We start from the raw sequence: 9,149 nt of genomic DNA, 5'->3' as shown, positions 1-9,149 counted from the left end.
CATATGGTGCTAAATGAACAGCAGAAATCGCCATCATGTTTCCATATTTATTCCTTGTGATTAAGAATAATTCAAAAAGTGGTGACGGCTTGAGGCATCAGACTTGTGGCTTGCTAGGTTGTCGCTCCTGTCCAGCGTGAGCACCATGAAAAACGGTATCTGAAAAGCAGAACGTGATATTATGATGAGAAAATGAAATTGCAGTAAAGGTTTGCAAAACCTACACAATGGGTGGTTCACACAGACATGATAAAGGCTAACAACAAAACAACAAAGCACATCCTCCGGCAGCCAGGGGCATGCCGTGAGCGGTTATTGACCGCATGTTTTACAAACGTAACCCATCCTTAAATACTCAGATAAACAGATGCGAGTACTAGGGCCCGAACGACACCCAGCGCGTGCGTACGCCGTCTACGTCGAGATCAGACATGTCATATGCTAGAATTAGCGCACATAACTCCCACAATCACGTACACTCACTCGATTCTGTTATAGCGCCCAACGTCATCGCAGTGTATGCAAGCCACGAAAACAGCAAACAGAAACGAGGGAAAAGAGTGCACGCCGGCGGCCGCAACAACGCGCGCCGTCGAAAGTCTAGAGCTTTTTGACTTTACCGGCGAGGCGTGTCCAACTTGAATGACTACCGCGTACGTTCTGGAAGCCACCGTACTATATCTGCACCTCAAACTACCGTCTTTAAGCCAACAAAAACCATTACATATAGTGCGTCTGAGCGTTCTGTACACAGGCTTTTTTTTTCACGTTCCCACGCGTGGAAGCACGCTGCACACTCAAGGTCGATGGAAATGTTATTATGAAGTAGACTAAAGTGCATCCCAAAACGACATCTTGCACCTTCAGTAGTGCAGACACGACGTGCGATCAGCAAGAAATGACCCTCGAATATTGTTTCCATCGCTCACTTTATGGGAGCTTGTACAGCAACGCGCATAACGGTGGCAACTCGTTAACTCACAGCTTTAGTTGGGCATCCGCAACAGCCCCGCGGATACAGGCTACTGTTGGAAATGGCTGGCAGGTTCCGCAGAGCTGCTGCAGACGCCCAGCTAAAGCTGTATAATTAGTACCTACGAAAGCAGTACACTCGCCGTTAACTGGCGCCCGTTGTCGGTGTCCGCAGCTCCATGAATATTCGCCCTCCAAGCGTCACTTCGTGCACGGCTCGAGCCGGCGTCAACACTGTCAACACCACCGAAGACGCGCAACCTACGCAACCACGCAACGCATTCTAGTACAGGGTTGCCAGGTCAAAAAGACAAAAAATAGCCAGAAAATTGGAAAAACTAGCCAAAATGTAGCCAATTTGAACCAAGGGCAGTAAAAGTAGCCAAAAGTAGCCATGCATGTGTGAAAACCGCTTCCACGTTTTTATTTAAATGACTAAACACAAGAGCCTTTCAGTGAAAATGTAAATGTGTGCTGCATGAACAATTCAAAATCATAATTTGTGAGATTCCAGCGTAAATTATTGACTTCAGCAATCATTTAATGCATGATGAGGTAGTGTTTGCGCTGTTAGAAAAATGACTCTCTCCATGTGTCTTGCATGACTCTTCTTGGAGTGACTAGAAGTTGTGACAATAAAAATAAGTTTACGGCATGATGAGTGCGATCGAAATCTCAGTTACTCCATTAAGCATAAACTGAAGCCACTTTTGCAAAAATTTCATACGTGATGACAAATACAGAGTCACCGTTCTTACCCAAGCTTAGGAAATGATACAAGCAGTTCGTCGGATATCCTACAAGGATTGTTTCTTGGGCGAGATGGTACGACATTCTAAAGAGAGCACTAAAAAAAAAAGACACAAGAGGCAGAGGCGGCAACACAAGCGCTCTCTAACAACTGTTGTTAGTGAGCGCTTGTGTTGCCCCCTTTGAATCTTGTGTCCTGGTTTCTCAGTGCTCACTTGAAATGTCAGATATCAGATTCCACAGAGTGCCCTGAATGTGGAGCGCTTTCGATTCCTTTTCATTTGCGAGTGTGGTTAAAAGCCGCGTTTAGCAATGGGTGATCTTTAAAATGTGGCTCCATGCAACAGTTCTCGCTGAGTCCAAGCCAGGTATCCAAAAGCATTTTTTTCGTGTGTGCGCGAGAGGCCTGCTTGACTGGCAGGTTATAAACGTGTAGTTTGTTATATTTATGCTATGATCGCCACCACTGACCCTTTGCCCGCTTAGACCACTGCGCCATACCTTTTATTAAAATTCATTATCTGCGCAATCAAAGGGCAAAATTCAACTTTCGGAGCTGGAAGTACGCTCTGACTGCCATGTTTTGGCACCATATACTCGAACACGAGCGGCTGCGACATCACCAGATATTGATAATTTTTATCAAACTAAGGGGACAAGAAAGTAGCCAAAAAGGAGCCAAGTAGCCAAGACAATTTTTCTCCCGCCACTGGCCTAAAAAAGTAGCCAAGTTGGCGCAACGTAGCCAAACCTGGCAACCCTGTTCTAGTAGACCAGGAGACAGACCCAGACGACTGAGAGGAGAGCGGCGCGCCACCCCGGCGCCAACCCCGTCTACGTTGCAGAGCAAAGCGCCACAACGGCGCCAAAGGGCGAGCGTGCGATATGTAGGGCGTATACGGCGGCTCTTCCGTATACCGAAGCCAATCGAAACGCGCTTCAGGAGGGTCCAGCGACTCCTTCCCAAGTGCGAACTCTTTTTCTCTGCCTGTACCTTCCAAAAGGGGTCAGATGGACACCCGAAGAGAGTCACGGTTCCATGACCCTCTTTTGACTCCCTTTTTTCTTAGAGTGTAGGAACTGATCTATTATTCTGGACCTACATATGCATAGATTCCAAGGCATGGACAGTGAACACGCGTAATTTACTTACATTTTGCTTGAGTCTGATGATGCGCTATAATTTATTGATGTGGTATCGACCGCTATGTGCAAAGAATGGAAAACGGAATCTGGATCCTTTGATATCAAAACACTCTGAGAAACGATATGTTATGGGCTACAATAAACTGGCGGTCTCCTGATGAACACATGTGGTGCGCGCGCACGAATGAACCACGCAATGATTAAACACGCATAGCATGCTTTTCATCTGTCGAGGGAGTAACAGGTATTTCCGATGTGAAACGTTTGCCGCCGTGAAAAAGACCCAGTCCACGACAGCAGCGCTTATTATCGCGCTTCACGCCTTCCATTTTCATGAGAAAAAAAAGGAGAGAACAAAACATTTATTTCGACTGTCAGTTGGACAATCGGCGAGTGAAATCCCTGTAGGCGGGACGCCATTAAACAAGAACCTACTAAGGACATTGGCGTCCTCTGTCACAGTCAAAGCACAACTTGCTTAGCCTAATATATCCTTTGTGATTGCCTACCAGCGGGCAATCTCGGAGGCAATATATATATATATATATATATATATATATATATATATATATATATATATATATATATATATATATATATATATATATATTAGAATGCCCCAGGAAGAACAGCAAACAGCTAGAACCTCGCTGCGCGCTGCTCCAGCACAAATGACGGAGCAAAGAAAACGCAGATGGCGAGTGCGAAATAACAACTGTCACAGCTCGACACTTGCACCGCGCTGCTCAAATACAAAGATGGCCGCACGAAAGGAATGCAAAGGCATACATAGGACCCGCGCGAAATGTCACAGTTCTTACTTCATTTAGCCACCTTGGCTCTTCTAGCTAGCAGCTCACCCCTTTCGCAAACACGGCCACTTTAGCGAGCAAAGTGACCTTCGTGCGGTCTATAGCTTCACAAACTTTGCGGTCAAAGCACAAGACGTACAAAACTCCCCCTGAAGAGATCGCGCGAGCACGGTCGACCACGCCCTGTATACCAAAGTACAAGTCGGAGGCGCACATCGCAACTCGGGCGAAACCGACTAGGGAATTTGATAACTGGGCGCCAGGACGCATGCGCAGAACGCAAGCCACTCTCGGACTCTTTCGCTCGCGTTGTCCCAAGACCCTGTAGAGCCTTCCATTGGGCGGCGAGCAATACCACATAGCGCGCGACCTCAAGAGAAAAAAATTGGCCGCGTATCTGCGTGCTTCGCTGCAAATGTCGTGTAAAGACGATAGAAGAGGCGCTGTGTGAGATATGAACGCCATCTGGCAATACGTCGGGAAACATGAGTGCTGTGTTGCGTGCTGGTAGTCCCGGCGCAGCAGCAGGCGAAGACCGGCGGCGACCAACGCGACCGGCGGGGACGCCAGCCAGCCCGAAAACGCGGTTTGGCGCGAAGCGCTGAAGCAGAGAAACGTCCGCACTCAACGAGTACTCTCCACACACTCTTTTATTTACACGTCGCCTGGGTAAAACAGGAACGCCAGAGCGGCGCCCACAACCGGCAGCCTGAAGGCCGCCCACAACGCTGCTTTTTCATTTTTTAAATATTTTTTTTCACCTTCTTCGCTTCTCAAAACTAAAGTTTTTCAACACCAACCCATGGCATTCGTACAGTGCAATACAGAACCGAAACCGAAACACAACAATAAGCTCGTGCGAAGGGCACGGAGGAAGGCAAATTTCAGCGCAGTCGCATTTTCAGCTTTGTTGAAACAGCGCTCACTAGACGACGACGAAGTAAAAGAAGGCACAGGACAGGCAGCGCCTGTCCTGTGCCTTCTTTTACTTCGTCGTCGTCTAGTGAGCGCTGTTTCAACAAAGATGAACGCATACCAACTCGCTCAAGCTTCCGTTCTTATGCATTTTGAGCGCAGCTTAAGAAACTAGGGTCCTTAAAATTACGTATGTATGCATTTTCTATTAAAGGAACACGCCACCTAATACTTACCTAGTGATGTTGCACCTCAGATATGCATGATATTTAATTTTTGATCGACAACGTTCACAAGTATGAACAGCAGTACCAGTTCAAGACGGCTGGCCCTTGGGCAAGTGGTTCAACTTTGGCCGAGTGGCTGAATCGAGGGACGTGCCGACAAACAGAAAGACAGGAAGACACCGAGGCCGTGACTCTGCCCCTCTGCGACCAGTTACTTCAGGCTTCGTGGAGGACCCCCCTGGATACAGCCCCCCGGCCCCGTCTAGGAGTTCGCCCAGATCGACCGCCCGGGCTCCACAGCGTTTCGCCGTGGGTGCCAGGGCTCGGCCCTGGCTTCTGATGGCCTTTGCCGCACCTCCGCCCAAGGCGCACTGTTTCATCCTCAATGCGCCTGAGGGCAGCACTGTTGATGACGTCATCGACGCGCTTGAAGCAGTGACCGGACCTGCCGGTATCAAGTCCCTCCAGCATATGGGAGGAGTAAAGTTTAGCGCTGCCGCCTCAAGTGAGAACGCAGCCACGAAACTGAAGAGCCGGGGCGCTATTCTACTGAATGGCGAATCGGTGCCCCTTGTCAGCATTGGTCCCGAAATTGTCCACGTGTCAGTCTTCCGAGTGCCACTGTGGGTCGGAGACGCAGCCCTTGCGTCAGCGCTCTCGGCCTACGGGAACGTACAACAAGTCCATGAGCCAGCCTTCAAGGGACGCCCGGGAGTGGGTACAGGCATCCGAGTGGCTCGTGTGGAGATGAAGAAGCCCATTCCGAATTTCCTGTCCGTCCAAGGCCACACGGTAATGTGCGATTACCGGGGCGTGAAAAAGGTGTGCTCAAGGTGCCGCCTGGCTGGACACATCGGGAAAGACTGCGCTACCCCTAGGTGCACACGGTGCGGCGTCTTTGGCCACACCACGGATGGATGTACGGAGCCCTGCCGTAGGTGCGGGGGGAACCACGCCACCGTTGACTGCGTCCGTCCGAGGTCCTTCGCAGCGGCGGCGGCAGGAGAGCAGGAAGGCATAGACTCCTTGTCAACACCAATGGGCTCCCACGGGGAACAGGCACCTTTGGAGGAGGCCAGCAATGAAGCCGTGGCATCAGATGCCGAATCGCAGGGGGACATCGCAGATCTTCCTCACCATTCGGGGGCGAAGTCAACAGCACACCAGACTCAGCGCGAGACAGAAGAGGATACATCGTCGGAGACATGTGGGGACCTCAGCTCTCCGAGACCCGGGGTCACGGCTGCACTTCCCAGCGGGGGACACGAGGACACCAGCTCCGACGCTGGGAGTTCTACAGGTAGCGCTGATGCACCACGGTCATCCATGGGACGTGGCACAAGAGCAGCGACACGGACTGACGCCCCCTTCACCGGCCTAGAGAAGATCAACTCCCGAGCGGGCGGACTCACTGCCCAGACCCGTAGGATGAACCTCTCGAACCCTCTTCACAAAATCACGGGCCCTGTCGCCGCAGCGAGTTCCGGAGACTGCGCCATGGACGTCGAGAGACAGGCCGTGAAGCGCGTCCACCCATCGTCAACGGATTCTGAAGGCGTATTAGAGAGTAAGCCACAAAAACTTTCTAACGCTCTGGCGCAGTCAGAGCATACACCCCCGTAGACATCAAGGCTCAGACATTTTTCACCCCTATTTTTCATTGGTTCCTGAGTATCCGCCTATGCTAACCCAACAATGGCTACGGTACATTTTATCTCTTTAAATGTTAGGGGTTTTCGGAACCTAGACAAGCAGCGGGAAGTTATAAACTTTGCAAGAGCACGGCGTGCAGACATTCTTTTTCTTCAAGAAAGTAATTTCAGATCTCCATATGACGTTCAATCTTTTTGCTCCCGTTTTGGTGTTGAGGCCTTTTTTTCTCTAACAGATTCCTTTATGTGTGGAGTCGGAGTGGTGTTTCTTACGCCAGTTTTTCGACGAGGAGCTCATTGTCATTTTGGCTTTGATGGTCGCACACTAGCTGTGGACTTCAATCTTCATGGCCGGCGTGTAAGAGCACTCGTAATCTACGCTCCGGCTCAGCGGTCGAATACCGCCGAGTTTTTTCATTCCCTTGATACGTTTCTGTTCGACAATTATCCCACCTTTTTGGTAGGGGATTTTAACTGTGTCGAGGATCCATACAGAGATGTAAGTGGACGCAGACAGGGTAGGCCATACAGCGGAGCCCGTGCACTGAAACAGCTTATTCGCAACTTCAAGCTCAGAGACGCATGGGTCGATACGCATGGAGATGAGTTTATTGCAACGTGGCAACGAGGTTCCAATATGAGCCGACTGGACCGCTTTTACTTCCCCGAAGTATTAGCCGCCCATGTCATTAGTTGTGAAGTTTTAAATTTTCCGCCAGATGTACCGCGCATCACTGATCATTACCCAGTGTCAGTGAAGTTGCGTTTTCATCAGCCAGCCTCACTTATGAACCAATGGAAAATGGATACAACGCTTGTACATGATCCAGAGAGTGTAGCAGCCTTACGCATTACACTGGAACGTGTGTGTGATTGCTCACCAGCACCATGTGACTGGGATACTTTGAAGGACGGCTGGCGAGCTGAACTAATTAAGGCAGGCCGTGAGAGAAAAACGCGCTTAACGAATGAGATAAATGACACACTTCGAAAAGCTCGTATTGTGCGAAGAGGCGAAACGCTTACGTTCACAATGCAGATTATTTGAATCAGTTGAAGGCGCGTTACGAACTCTTGCTCCGCCTGAGCTCACGTACTGCAGCGCAGTCGTATGTCAACGGTAGGCCTATTACAGATCCCGCTGTCCTTCGGAGGGTCCGCCACGGCTCCCTAGAAGAACGAGCACAAGTTCCGTTCGTTGAGCTGCCTAGTGGTGCACAGTCTGATCGAGCAGAAGACATAATGACCGTTTTTAAAGCTCATTTTTCGAACTTGTTCACCGCAGAGGACCCAAGCACAGAGGACCACAGCATAGCTATCCGCGAGTTCTGTTCGGGAATCTCTTGTATACCAGAAGAGTACCGCGATAGTTTATGCTGTCCGGTAACACTTGAAGAACTACGCCTTGTGCTTCAGCAAATGAACGCCTCTGCCGCAGCTGGCCCTGATGGGCTACCACTCATTTTTTACAAGACGTTCTTTGGTGTAATACATGACCACCTATTGTCGATGCTTAACATGCTTCTTGCTGATGGGATTAGACCAGAAACGTTTCGACAGAGCAGAGTCATACTCCTTCTAAAGAGCGGTGGTGAGCCGTCTGACCCAAAGGCATGGAGACCCATTTCCTTATTGAACTCTGACTATAAAATATTAGCTGCTATTCTAGCGCATCGTATAACAACTGTTCTTCCTGAAATAATCAGCAATGTACAAACATGCTGTGTTCCAGGTCGTACGATTTTTTCTTCACTTGCTTTGACCCGTGATTTGTTCACGTTTGCTACGAGAACACAAGTGTCTGGCGTATTCGTCTCCCTAGATCAGGAAAAAGCGTTCGACAGGGTTGAGCGAAATTATCTTTTTGCAGTGTTGGAATGCTTTGGTTTTCCAACACGCTTAGTAGAAGTTCTTCGTCTACTCTATACCGACCTGGAAGCTTGCCTTGTAGTCAATGGTCACACAACTGAGCCCATCGCCGTGAGCCGAGGTATACGACAAGGTTGCCCCCTCTCCGCACTTCTTTTGTACTCTGTCTAGAACCACTGCTGGAACAGATCAACAGATGCAAATTAATACGAGGATTCCCTCTCCCGGGTCAGGGAGAGGTGAAAGTGGCAGCTTATGCTGATGATGTTTCACTCTTTATTAGAAATATTGACAGCTACAGGGCATTTCTGCAACTCTTCCACACCTACAGTCGCCTGTCTGGTGCGCGCCTCAATCCAGATAAAAGTAAGGCAATGCGCTTCGGAACGTTCACCGAAGAGTTTCCCGATGGGGTCCACTGGGTAGATGGAGTAAAAGTCCTGGGAGTCACCTTCCTTGCTTCGGGTGAAGTAGCCCGTACTACCTGGAATGAAATTAAGCGCAAAGTAGATAAGCGAATTGAGATCGCCAGGTCTTTTCACTTACCCTTTAGTGAACGAGCATACCTCATCAAGACCAGCATAACAGCGTCCCTCTTCTATGTAGCCAAAATTGCACGTCCACCTCGACGAGTTTTGCAGAGGGTAGCCACTGCATGTGGCTCCTTCTTTTGGGATGGTAATGCAGAAAGCGTTGCCAGAGCCCTGGTTCGCCTGCCGACAAAAATGGGGGGTTTCAGCATTCCCGACTTTGAGATTATGTGTCGCGTGTTAGCCCTGAGAAGCACATGGGAACTCATCTCAGAT

The sequence above is a fragment of the Rhipicephalus sanguineus genome, chromosome 7 (assembly GCF_013339695.2).
Source record: "Rhipicephalus sanguineus isolate Rsan-2018 chromosome 7, BIME_Rsan_1.4, whole genome shotgun sequence".
Lineage (NCBI taxonomy): Eukaryota > Metazoa > Arthropoda > Arachnida > Ixodida > Ixodidae > Rhipicephalus > Rhipicephalus sanguineus.
The sequence above is the reverse complement of the archived record's forward strand: the minus strand, read 5'-3'. Positions refer to the sequence as shown.